This window comes from Xyrauchen texanus, chromosome 13 (assembly GCF_025860055.1).
Source record: "Xyrauchen texanus isolate HMW12.3.18 chromosome 13, RBS_HiC_50CHRs, whole genome shotgun sequence".
In the NCBI taxonomy this organism is placed as follows: Eukaryota; Metazoa; Chordata; class Actinopteri; order Cypriniformes; family Catostomidae; genus Xyrauchen; species Xyrauchen texanus.
The window spans coordinates 15245180-15258807 of record NC_068288.1 but is presented as its reverse complement, the minus strand read 5'-3'; the positions used below and the strand labels follow the sequence as shown (position 1 = coordinate 15258807).

Below are 13628 nucleotides of genomic sequence, written 5' to 3'. Positions count from 1 at the left end.
TTCTCAGCGTTTGCACATTATATTATTCTGCTCAACGAGACAGAAATATATTTTACATATATTATATTGTACAAAATATACAAGATGAACTGAATTAAATTCTCTCAGTCTCGTGTGAAGCCCCGCCCACTGATCGAGAAGCCCAAACCTCTAATATATATACATCATCAGCCCTACTTTATCTTCATGCAACACAGTGAAAGAAGACTGAACCAGTTTTAAAACCAGTTACATTCCTAATATCAACTAACCAAACACAACAGCCTTTACAAAGAACACAAGCACAACTACTGTTAAATATTGCTATTCCAAAAGCAAACATTGCACCTGCCAGTGGGTGTCCTGATATAATGCCCGATGACGGTGCACGGTTCAGAGATCAATATTAGCTTAAGGAAAAATGTCCCCCTCTCTTCCTCTGCCAAACATCAGTTCTGCCCCACACAAAAGTGCAGTCAAGATAATCACTTACTTTACACAACAAACTTTTGTGCTATGAGAATATAAATTGATTTGCAGTTTTACTAAGACATGTTATGATTAAGGATGCTCCGATACTGAAGCTTTTAAATGGATCGGAGTCGGTGCGACGAGCCTGATCCAAATCCGATACTGTGTGTGTCACGTTTGTTACAGTCAAGCTCCAAAAACAACATAAAAGAACCATTAAAACACCATTAAAGTATTTCATATGACTCGTGCATTTTATTCAGACACTTGAAGACGTGCGACAGCTCTGAGAATCACAAAACACTGTTTAATCAGTAAATATATCAAATGCTCACGCAGCTCCAGCACGTCAGTGAATGATGCTGCTCTGTACACACACCACGCACGCACGCACACGCATAATATGCATTGAGAACGGCACCGGAGGAGCATTTGACCAGAATCTGAATAAGAAGTGAATTAAACTACTGTGAACTAGCACACAAACATACACTTACAGGACGTCCTGGAGAGTTCTGACTGTCAAAATAAAAGCCTGAGGGTTTAAAAGGTAAAGGTGCAGGATTGAGATGTATTACTATTATAATATATTAGTATGTGTTTACAAATGATAATAATATTTCAGTTCAATGGCTTCCAAAAAATAACCATGTGAATGAAAAGTGAGCTGATATCTGAAGTAAAAATTCCAGAACTTTCTCTTCCAGAAAACATACAACATTCAAAACTAACGTGAGAGAGACAGAGGGGGCTAAATTACCTCTCAAAATTAAAAATACTCCAAGGAGAAGGGGACAGGGCACTTACTGCCCAATATGTATCAACAGGCCACAACCTGAGGGACAGTGAAACATCTGAACACACACACGCACGCTCGCGCACACGCAAAATGTGATGTGATATGGTAAAATAAATAATAATGTATATATTATTGTTATTTATATGTTACTAATAATGATATTATAAACTGTCCAAGTTATTTGACAAAATGTATTTTGCTAATATTTATTCTATATGATGCTTAAACAACATTGTTTTTGAAACTTTCATGCCAATAAAGCCCATAAAATTGAAAAACAGAGAGAGAAAGGGAGTGAGAGAGAGAGAGAGAGCGAGAAGGTGATACAAACAGAGAGAGCGAGAGAGAGAAAAAGGGAGAGGGAGAGGGAGAGAGAGCGAGAGCGAAAGGGAGAGAAAGAAGGAGAAAGGGAGAGTGAGAAGGCGATACAAACAAAGAGAGAGAGAGAGAGAGAGAGGGGGGGAGAGAGCGAGAAAGGGGGAGAGAGCGAGCGAGAAAGGGGGAGAGAGTGAGAGAGAGAGAAAGTGGGAGCGAGAGTGAGAGGTAGTGTTGTCTAAAGTTTACTCAGAAATCTCCAGATGTTTCAGTGTTCACATACTGTATTACTGCTTTAGTTTCACTGTTCCAGGTCTGAACTGAATTACGTTGTGCACAAGAACATTATCACCGCGCTTATAAGAATCCAGATTTGTGTAAAACATCAGCAGGATGAAAGTCAGCACATGACTGCTGTCACAATGTTTATCTTATTGCATTTATATCCTGAAAAAAACACTTTCCTGGGGATAAAAGCAACTAACAATATAGATGTAATGTCAAAAGCCTAAAGGCAGCTCACCTCTTGCAGAAGGATTAGAGCTGAGTCACGGTTCCTAACAGAAACATCCACATGCTCCATTAAGAGCTCTTAACACTGACCAGACCTCTAGCCTTTATACACATATACGCAGAGATCAGGAGCACTATTATTACACATGTGGCTCTGTATGAAACTGGGTTCCCCTCTTCGTGACCCCTTTCAAATCTTCATCTGATCTCTGCTCTTCATGTGGCCTGTCTTGTAATATCATTGGATATCCTTCCCTCATCCCAAAAGCCAGAAGACATCATACATACGACGATCTTTAGTGGGAAACTTTACTGTGGGATGGGAGTGGATTATAAACGCAAAGCATGAGCCACTTCTGAATCTCCTTCTGATCTAATGTACACCACTAATCTGTAGGGCCAAACCAATCTAATGTTAGTCTCAAGATCTCGCTTCAATGGAAGCAGAATGGAAAGAATTTAGGCTATGTGGTAAAAATACACTAAGACAAGAATTATATGCTTTAAAAATACTAGATAATTAAAGAGATTGTTAATATATTAAACAAAAACCAAACAGTTTAAATCCATTTGTACAGATGAAAATACAGGGACTCTTGGAAACCACAAACACTCACACACAAACACACACACACACACTCACACACACACACACACACACACACACAAACACACACGCACACATTCCTTCATTTGCCCACACACATTCCCAGTTTTGTGTCTGGAACAATGAACACACTGCATGTGATGATGTCAGTTTTATATTGTAACACACAAACAGAACTGAGCGGAGGAATCACCCTAAACCCATTTTACATACAGCACTACCAGCACTTCTTTTCCCCTCATGGCTCTGGTGTTACGCTAGTTTTCTTGAGTTCAGAAAGATTTCATTAAAACATGGAGAAGAAGAGGAGATTTGGGAATCAAGTAGGGCTGCCCCCTAATAGTCGGCCAAACGTTGAGAGGAGTTTTGGTCGGTCACAGAAAACAAACTCCACAGGAAACCGATGAACGCCGGAATTAGCGCTGGTTGGACGCTAGGTGATACTATGGGGTAATTTCCGTTAAGCAGGGTTAGGGTTAAACCTACTTTATTTTTTATTTATTTGAATCAATTTTATTTTGTGTTTTAATCACAGATGTGTCGGCTGCAGAGTTGCGTTCACAATGAACTGTTCTGTGGAAATAACGTCTGAGGTCATTTACAGCATTCAAAACAGCTCCAATTCTCCTAGATACACCTGCACACAGTTTTTCTGGGTTGTTGGCAGATCGGATGTTCAAGCGTCTTGGAGAATTAATATCATAAACATGCGACAACTTGTCGACTATTGGCTTAATCTAACAACTACTAGTCGAGTAGGAAAGTCTTTGGTCGGGGCAGCCCTAGAATCAATGCTGATTGATATCGGTTCCGTTATCAGCAGAGAATCAGACAGTATTTCAGGTGCTTGTAAAACCGAAGACCTGTCTGCTTTCTCATCTGACTGTGAGCTGAGAGAGCGCCGGGAGATCAGATTGTCCCTTAAACCTTTTGCCAAGCAGTTGCATGTCAACGAAGACATATACAATCTAGAAAGAACAGCAGAGAAGCCAGCCACCATTGACCTTTGCATTTCTGCTGCCTTATCATCGTGTCACAGGTCTGGTTCCAGGTGCACTGATGAATGCTGATGATAAAATCAAAACTTCATTGTCAGAGGAAGGGCTAAAGTATTTGTGTTATTATTTCATGCCCCTAATCGACATGTGAAAGCAAAACAAACTTTGATTGGATGCCGTACATCTCCGTCATGAACCAGAACATGCTTCAATAATGACTTGCAATGTTCATCGTAGTCACGGGTCTGCTTATGCCAGACTACTGAATCACAGCTAATGATATTCATGCCAAGAGCTCTTATTTTCTCACTGAATGTGACATTTGGACTCCTGAGGCGTATACTCCAAACTTCTAGAGCTAAACAACCCAAGTTCAAGTATTCACAGTCAAATCTAAACCTCAAACTTGGGTTACTGGTCAGCAGACAGTTCTTATCATTTGCTTGACATCAAACATATGATTCATTAGAGTTGAGCATAACCAAAGATCTACACGAAACGTTCTGTGGCTCATCATGTAAATGGTTGAAGCACACTGTAAAATAACACTCACACACATCAAAGCAGGTTCTGATTCATGAGTGTTCATCTCTTCAGTGATCTCTGCACTCAATCCTACTGATGCTTTTTTCTCAAAACACAGATAAATAAAACACATTCTTTCACTTTCCTCACTGCTTGTACTTCTGAGTAAAACTGAAACTCTGTATTGCTCATTTGTAAGTCACTTTGGATAAATGCATCTGCTAAATGAATAAATGCAAATGTAAATGTGATAATACAGTAGCTGCTTGTTCCACAATCATAAATGCAAAATTTGAAGGAAAAAAACATCTTTCAATGGGGGAGGGGGGTTCTCATTCAAAAAGTTTATCTAGATATTGTAATAATATTAATAGTAAACTTGATCTTTATACAGCACCTTATATATAGCTTCTCAAGGCACTTTACACAGGAAAAAAACAAGATATATGAAATATTCAAAGAATAAAATGTGCACAAAATAAACATGTACACTCACCTAAAGGATTATTAGGAACACCTGTTCAATTTCTCATTAATGCAATTATCTAATCAACCAATCACATGGCAGTTGCTTCAATGCATTTAGGGGTGTGGTCCTGGTCAAGACAATCTCCTGAACTCCAAACTGAATGTCAGAATGGGAAAGAAAGGTCATTTAAGCAATTTTGAGCGTGGCATGGTTGTTGGTGCCAGACGGGCCGGTCTGAGTATTTCACAATCTGCTCAGTTACTGGGATTTTCACACACAACCGTTTCTAGGGTTTACAAAGAATGGTGTGAAAAGGGAAAAACATCCAGTATGCGGCAGTCCTGTGGGCGAAAATGCCTTGTTGATGCTAGAGGTCAGAGGAGAATGGGCCGACTGATTCAAGCTGATAGAAGAGCAACTTTGCCTGAAATAACCACTCGTTACAACCGAGGTATGCAGCAAAGCATTTGTGAAGCCACAACACGCACAACCTTGAGGCGGATGGGCTACAACAGCAGAAGACCCCACCGGTACCACTCATCTCCACTACAAATAGGAAAAAGAGGCTACAATTTGCAAGAGCTCACCAAAATTGGACAGTTGAAGACTGGAAAAATGTTGCCTGGTCTGATGAGTCTCGATTTCTGTTGAGACATTCAGATGGTAGAGTCAGAATTTGGCGTAAACAGAATGAGAACATGGATCCATCATGCCTTGTTACCACTGTGCAGGCTGGTGGTGGTGGTGTAATTGTGTGGGGGATGTTTTCTTGGCACACTCTTAGTGCCAATTGGGCATCGTTTAAATGCCACGGCCTACCTGAGCATTGTTTCTGACCATGTCCATCCCTTTATGGCCACCATGTACCCATCCTCTGATGGCTACTTCCAGCAGGATAATGCACCATGTCACAAAGCTCGAATCATTTCAAATTGGTTTCTTGAACATGACAATGAGTTCACTGTACTAAAATGGCCCCCACAGTCACCAGATCTCAACCCAATAGAGCATCTTTGGGATGTGGTGGAACGGGAGCTTCGTGCCCTGGATGTGCATCCCACAAATCTCCATCAACTGCAAGATGCTATCCTATCAATATGGGCCAACATTTCTAAAGAATGCTTTCAGCACCTTGTTGAATCAATGCCACGTAGAATTAAGGCAGTTCTGAAGGCGAAAAGGGGTCAAACACAGTATTAGTATGTGTTCCTAATAATCCTTTAGGTGAGTGTATATCAAAAGAATACTAATAATAAAAGAGAATATAAAATATAAAGGAATACAATCTTTTCTGCAATAATAGAGTTGAAGTCAGAAGTTTACATACACTTTGGTTGAAGTCATTAAAACTATTTTAACTATGCCACAGATTTCATATTAGCAAACTATAGTTTCAGCAAGTCGTTTAGGACATCTACTTTGTGCATGACACAAGTAATGTTTCCATTAGTTGTTTACAGACCGATTGTTTCACTTTTAATTGACTATATCACAAATCCAGCCGGTCAGAAGTTTACACACACTAAGTTAACTGTGACTTTAAGCAGCTTGGAAAATTCCAGAAAATGATGTCGAGCCTTTAGACAGTTAGCCAATTAGATTCTGATTGGAGGTGTACCTGTGGATGTATTTTAAGACCTTCAAACTCAGTGCCTCTTTACTTGACATCATGGGAACATCAAAAGAAATCAGCCAAAACCTCAGAAAAATAATTTCTGGTTCATCCTTGGGAGCAATTTCCAAACACCTGAAGGTGCCACGTTCATCTGTACAAACAATATTACACAGGTATAAACACCATGTGACCACACAGTCATCACACCGCTCAGGAAGGAGACGCATTCTGTCTCCTAGAGATGAACGTAGTTTGTGTGAAAAGTGCAAATCAATCCCAGAACAACAGCAAAGGACCTTGTGAAGATGCTGGAGGAAACAGGTGGACGAGTATCTAGATCCACAGCAAAACCAGTCCTATATGGACATCACCTGAAAGGTGCTCAGCAAGGAAGAAGCCGCTGCTCCAAAACCACCATAAAAAAGCCAGAATACAGTTTGCAAGTGCACATGGGGACAAAGATCTGACTTTAGGAGAAATGTCCTCTGATCTGATGAAACAACATTGAACTGTTTGTCCATAATGACCATCGTTATGTTTGGAGGGGAAAGGGTGAAGAACAGCATCCCAACAGTGAAGCATGGGGGTGCAACATCATGTTGTGGGGGTGCTGCAGGAGGGACTGGTGCACTTCACTAAATAGATGATGACATCATGAGGAAGGAACATTATGTGGATATATTGAAGCAACATCTCAAGACATCAGACAGGAAGTATAAGCTCAGTCACAAATGGGTCTTTCAAATGGACAATGACCCCAAGCACACCTCCAGAGTTGTGGTTAAATGGCTTAAGGGCAACAAAGTCAAGGTATTGGAGTGTCATCACAAAGTCCTGACCTCAATCTGATTGAACATTAGTGGGCAGAACTGAAGAAGCGTGTGTGAGTAAGGAGGCCGACAAACCTGACTCAGTTACTCCAGTTCTGTCTGCAGGAATGGGACAAAATTCCAGCAACTTATTGTGAGAAGCTTGTGGAAGGATCCCCAAAATATTTGACCCAAGTTAAACAATTTAAAGGCAATGCTGCCAAATACTAACAAAGGGTGTGTAAACTTCTGACAATAAGTTAGGGTTAGGAAGAAGCCTTGTTGAATCTGACATTTCACATTCTTAAATAAAGTCGTGATTCGAACTGACCTAAGACAGGGAATGTTTCTACCATTAAATATCAGGAATTGTGATAAACTGAGTTTAAATGTATTTGGCTAAAGTGAATGTAAACTTCTGACTTCAACTGTAAGTATAGAGACAGCATTCAGTGCCTCTCTAATATCACTCAGTATGCAGCGAGTTCCACAGTAGAATTACATTTATATGGTCTGTCGGGCTGTGTGAGAGAGGCCATACACGCATCATACAAATATCATACACGCATCTTACACGCATCATATACACGCATCATATACATGCATCATATACACGGTTATTGAGCTTTTGGCTTTAGGTCAGTTATTTTATAGCTAAGAGATGTATATTGGAGACAAACTGTTTTGATCCTTTATATCAACAAAATTAAGCTTATAGCTCACTCTGACGTCAACACATTCACAACATCAACAAATAATCATTCATATTTCTCTTACCAAGCCCACTTAAAGTACAGACACGTTATTCTCACGGATTCAAATTTGATAGATTTGCACAGGGCGATGCGCTGCAGTCCAGTTAAACCAAGGAGATCTAAACAGTCGAGCATGTATTTTCACAACAGTTTGTGATATTCACAATAGCTGTATAATATGTTCCTCAAATCTCCTCTTCTGTCTGCAGATATCCGGTGCCATGGGGGTTTAATTTGTATATGAACTTGTAGCAGCCAAACATTTTTGGAATAATGCAAAAGTGAAGTAAGTGAATCTGGAGTGCTTTAAATATCACACACACCGCGCATGCAAGCAAACAGACCTGAACTCTGAGCACAAGATGAGTTAGCACAGAACCGCTCGGAAAACACCGTTTACATGTATTTAATACATCACTACACATTACTAAACAGCAGCGCACACAAGCACAGCGGGACAAACGTTTATTTATTTCATTATCGCAGCCCTCGATGTTTGATAATCAAGTCATAACGTGATTTTCATTTTATTTTGATTACTTCAACATGATTAAAAGCATGTTCTATTCAGAATGCAAGTCGACCTGTTTACAGAAAAGAAATATGTACAAGAAATGGAACGACATACTGTCCGAAAACATAAAGACTGTGACTGTACAGCAATCTCTGATTGGGACAGAAATGAAGTGCATTAAATGAGATGTATAAATCTAAGAAAACAACAATAGGTGTAATAAAGGTTCATGAAAATATAACAATAACAACAAATAAATGTGTGGAAAGATGAGAAATGAATTATATTTTGAACCCCTGATCTAAGATCATTTTAAGAGTATTCACAGTAGTTCTGCATCACTTCAGTTAACTGCAAAAGGATGTAACGAATGAAATAAACAACAAGAACATTGGGATAGTTGACCCAAAAATCTCCAGAAGAACTATAATCTGCAGCATTGCTTGTTCTGTGGCATATATCTGAATAATGTGGACAGGAACCTGATCAGAGATGTTAAGCTTCATGGGACACCAAACGGTGCCTTAAGCCCTTGCGGCCCTCCTGCCGTTGATGTGGGGCTTGCATCAGTGTGTGCTCGGACAAAAGGCATAATGAGGATGCATAATTCATCATACCACTCAATATGATTAGTCATACTATGTTAAAGAATGCGTACAATGTCTCATCACATACTGCTTCTGATTGGTCAACTATGTACATGTCAGATTGTAGCAAGTAGTTTCAGGGCTCGACATTAACGCTTGTCCAGTGGATTTCTGAAGGGGCAATTGAAAGAGAATTCTGATTAGCAGCCGGATTAAAACATCATTAACAAAACAATAGCGGTCTATAATTGTGATGTAACCTAGACCTGTGACACTTATTACAAACTGGGCATAAACTCAGCGCAGGATTGCACACAAATTGTGTTCCTGCTTTTTATCATAACATGACAATCAGCGTGACTGATCAATGCTGCTGCGTTTCTCGCACCACTCCACGGCTCACTGGACCAGAGTTTAGTGTAAGCAGTCAGTATAACCTGGTTAGTTTGACCTGCAAATGTCTTTAAACCTATATAAGAGTGATCTCTGCAAACAAGCGACAATTAAACCATCGCTCGTTTATGAACAACGAAGCAGACTGCCATCCTGACATTGGAGCAGTCTGACTTTGCCTCATCACATCATATTACAGCACCTTTCAGAAGGCAGAAATAATAAACCACTGTTTGTGTGAACCACTGAACTACTCGTGTGCTGGTGAAGAGAAACACTTAAAACAGACATCATCATCCTCCTTAAACACCGGTTACATCTCTCATTTCCATCCATCTACATACATCTATTTCTTCTGCCTTTTGAATACTATAAGTATCCCTATGCACTTATTTACAAAATACAAATAATAAAATCAATAATATGCAGAAATATTTAAAACATCAACCTATTATCTACCTTTAGTATATATTATCCTCCTGAGACCCCGCGTCCTACTGAGTGTACATTGTGTTGTGGCTTCGCTGTACGCAATGCATAATTTAAATTCATTTAGACCTCAGTTCAAGACACTCTGGGCTGTCATTAAAGGGTTAATGTGACAAAACAACATGGTGCCGATGACAGCGGAGTTTGTCTTTCGGAGGAACACCAACAAAACTACACCTGGTAAGAAACCTCATTAAGTTTTTACCTGATTGAGACAAATAATTAGTCTCTAGTTTCAACCATTTTTTACATTTGGGTGATTTATCACAACACTATAGTGGACAGAAGCGCTCGTTTTTCATTAGAATCCTATATTTACTGTCATTATCACATTGAGAATAAATAATGTGTCTTTCAGAGGCTTTATATGGAGTTATGATGAACATAAGATGCATTTCAAACTGTTCTGAGACCAGTGCAGACAGACAGCACACTGGAGGTTAAGTCATGCACTAAATAGGGAGCAAGGGAGCATCCTATAGCTCTCCTATAACTGTTCTGAGACCAGTGCAGACAGACAGCACACTGGAGGTTAAGTCATGCACTAAATAGGGAGCAAGGGAGTATCCTATAGCTCTCCTATAACTGTTCTGAGACCAGTGCAGACAGACAGCACACTGGAGGTTAAGTGCATTCACTAAATAGGGAGCAAGGGAGCATCCTATAGTTCTCTATGCAGTTAAGTGCATTCACTAAATAGGGAGCAAGGGAGCATCCTATAGCTTTCTATGCAGTTAAGTGCATTCACTAAATAGGGAGCATCCTATAGTTCTCTATGCAGTTAAGTGCATTCACTAAATAGGGAGCAAGGGAGCATCCTATAGCTCTCTATGCAGTTAAGTGCATTCACTAAATAGGGAGCAAGGGAGCATCCTATAGCTTTCTATGCAGTTAAGTGCATTCACTAAATAGGGAGCATCCTATAGTTCTCTATGCAGTTAAGTGCATTCACTAAATAGGGAGCAAGGGAGCATCCTATAGCTCTCTATGCAGTTAAGTGCATTCACTAAATAGGGAGCAAGGGAGCATCCTATAGCTCTCTATGCAGTTAAGTGCATTCACTAAATAGGGAGCAAGGGAGCATCCTATAGCTCTCTATGCAGTTAAGTGCATTCACTAAATAGGGAGCAAGGGCATCCTATAGCTCTCTATGCAGTTAAGTGCATTCACTCAATAGGGAGCAAGGGAGCATCCCATAGCTCTCTATGCAGTTAAGTGCATTCACTCAATAGGGAGCAAGGGAGCATCCCATAGCTCTCTATGCAGTTAAGTGCATTCACTAAATAGGGAGCAAGGGAGCAGCCCATAGCTCTCTATGCAGTTAAGTGCATTCACTAAATAGGGAGCAAGGGAGCATCCCATAGCTCTCTATGCAGTTAAGTGCATTCACTCAATAGGGAGCAAGGGAGCATCCCATAGCTCTCTATGCAGTTAAGTGCATTCACTCAATAGGGAACAAGGGAGCATCCCATAGCTCTCTATGCAGTTAAGTGCATTCACTCAATAGGGAGCAAGGGAGCAGCCCATAGCTCTCTATGCAGTTAAGTGCATTCACTAAATAGGGAGCAAGGGAGCAGCCCATAGCTCTCTATGCAGTTAAGTGCATTCACTCAATAGGGAGCAAGGGAGCATCCCATAGCTCTCTATGCAGTTAAGTGCATTCACTAAATAGGGAGTAAGGGAGCATCCCATAGCTCTCTATGCAGTTAAGTGCATTCACTCAATAGGGAGCAAGGGAGCAGCCCATAGCTCTCTATGCAGTTAAGTGCATTCACTCAATAGGGAGCAAGGGAGCATCCCATAGCTCTCTATGCAGTTAAGTGCATTCACTAAATAGGGAGCAAGGGAGCATCCCATAGCTCTCTATGCAGTTAAGTGCATTCACTCAATAGGGAGCAAGGGAGCATCCCATAGCTCTCTATGCAGTTAAGTGCATTCACTCAATAGGGAGCTAAGGGAGCATCCCATAGCTCTCTATGCAGTTAAGTGCATTCACTAAATAGGGAGCAAGGGAGCATCCTATAGCTCTCTATGCAGTTAAGTGCATTCACTAAATAGGGAGCAAGGGAGCATCCTATAGCTCTCTATGCAGTTAAGTGCATTCACTAAATAGGGAGCAAGGGAGCATCCTATAGCTTTCTATGCAGTTAAGTGCATTCACTAAATAGGGAGCATCCTATAGTTCTCTATGCAGTTAAGTGCATTCACTAAATAGGGAGCAAGGGAGCATCCTATAGCTCTCTATGCAGTTAAGTGCATTCACTAAATAGGGAGCAAGGGAGCATCCTATAGCTCTCTATGCAGTTAAGTGCATTCACTAAATAGGGAGCAAGGGAGCATCCTATAGCTCTCTATGCAGTTAAGTGCATTCACTAAATAGGGAGCAAGGGCGCATCCTATAGCTCTCTATGCAGTTAAGTGCATTCACTCAATAGGGAGCAAGGGAGCATCCCATAGCTCTCTATGCAGTTAAGTGCATTCACTCAATAGGGAGCAAGGGAGCATCCCATAGCTCTCTATGCAGTTAAGTGCATTCACTAAATAGGGAGCAAGGGAGCAGCCCATAGCTCTCTATGCAGTTAAGTGCATTCACTAAATAGGGAGCAAGGGAGCATCCCATAGCTCTCTATGCAGTTAAGTGCATTCACTCAATAGGGAGCAAGGGAGCATCCCATAGCTCTCTATGCAGTTAAGTGCATTCACTCAATAGGGAACAAGGGAGCATCCCATAGCTCTCTATGCAGTTAAGTGCATTCACTCAATAGGGAGCAAGGGAGCAGCCCATAGCTCTCTATGCAGTTAAGTGCATTCACTAAATAGGGAGCAAGGGAGCAGCCCATAGCTCTCTATGCAGTTAAGTGCATTCACTCAATAGGGAACAAGGGAGCATCCTATAGCTCTCTATGCAGTTAAGTGCATTCACTAAATAGGGAGTAAGGGAGCATCCCATAGCTCTTTATGCAGTTAAGTGCATTCACTCAATAGGGAGCAAGGGAGCAGCCCATAGCTCTCTATGCAGTTAAGTGCATTCACTCAATAGGGAGCAAGGGAGCATCCCATAGCTCTCTATGCAGTTAAGTGCATTCACTAAATAGGGAGCAAGGGAGCATCCCATAGCTCTCTATGCAGTTAAGTGCATTCACTCAATAGGGAGCTAAGGGAGCATCCCATAGCTCTCTATGCAGTTAAGTGCATTCACTAAATAGGGAGCAAGGGAGCATCCTATAGCTCTCTATGCAGTTAAGTGCATTCACTCAATAGGGAGCAAGGGAGCATCCCATAGCTCTCTATGCAGTTAAGTGCATTCACTCAATAGGGAGCAAGGGAGCATCCCATAGCTCTCTATGCAGTTAAGTGCATTCACTCAATAGGGAGCAAGGGAGCATCCCATAGCTCTCTATGCAGTTAAGTGCATTCAATAAATAGGGAGCAAGGGAGCATCCTATAGCTCTCTATGCAGTTAAGTGCATTCACTAAATAGGGAGCAAGGGAGCATCCTATAGCTCTCTATGCAGTTAAGTGCATTCACTAAATAGGGTGCAAGGGAGCATCCTATAGCTCTCTATGCAGTTAAGTGCATTCACTAAATAGGGAGCAAGGGAGCATCCTATATCTCTCTATGCAGTTAAGTGCATTCAATAAATAGGGTGCAAGGGAGCATCCTATAGCTCTCTATGCAGTTAAGTGCATTCAATAAATAGGGAGCAAGGGAGCATCCTATAGCTCTCTATGCAGTTAAGTGCATTCACTAAATAGGGAGCAAGGGAGCATCCTATATGTCTCCTATAAC

The 13628-nt window shown here is 41.0% G+C and overlaps 1 protein-coding gene across 2 annotated transcripts in view; it reads right to left on the bottom strand.

The window, feature by feature from the left end:
• Positions 1 to 13628, bottom strand: part of prkcaa (protein kinase C, alpha, a) — a 117657-nt gene that overhangs the window by 101149 nt on the left and 2880 nt on the right. The gene's annotated exons all lie outside the window — the stretch shown is intronic.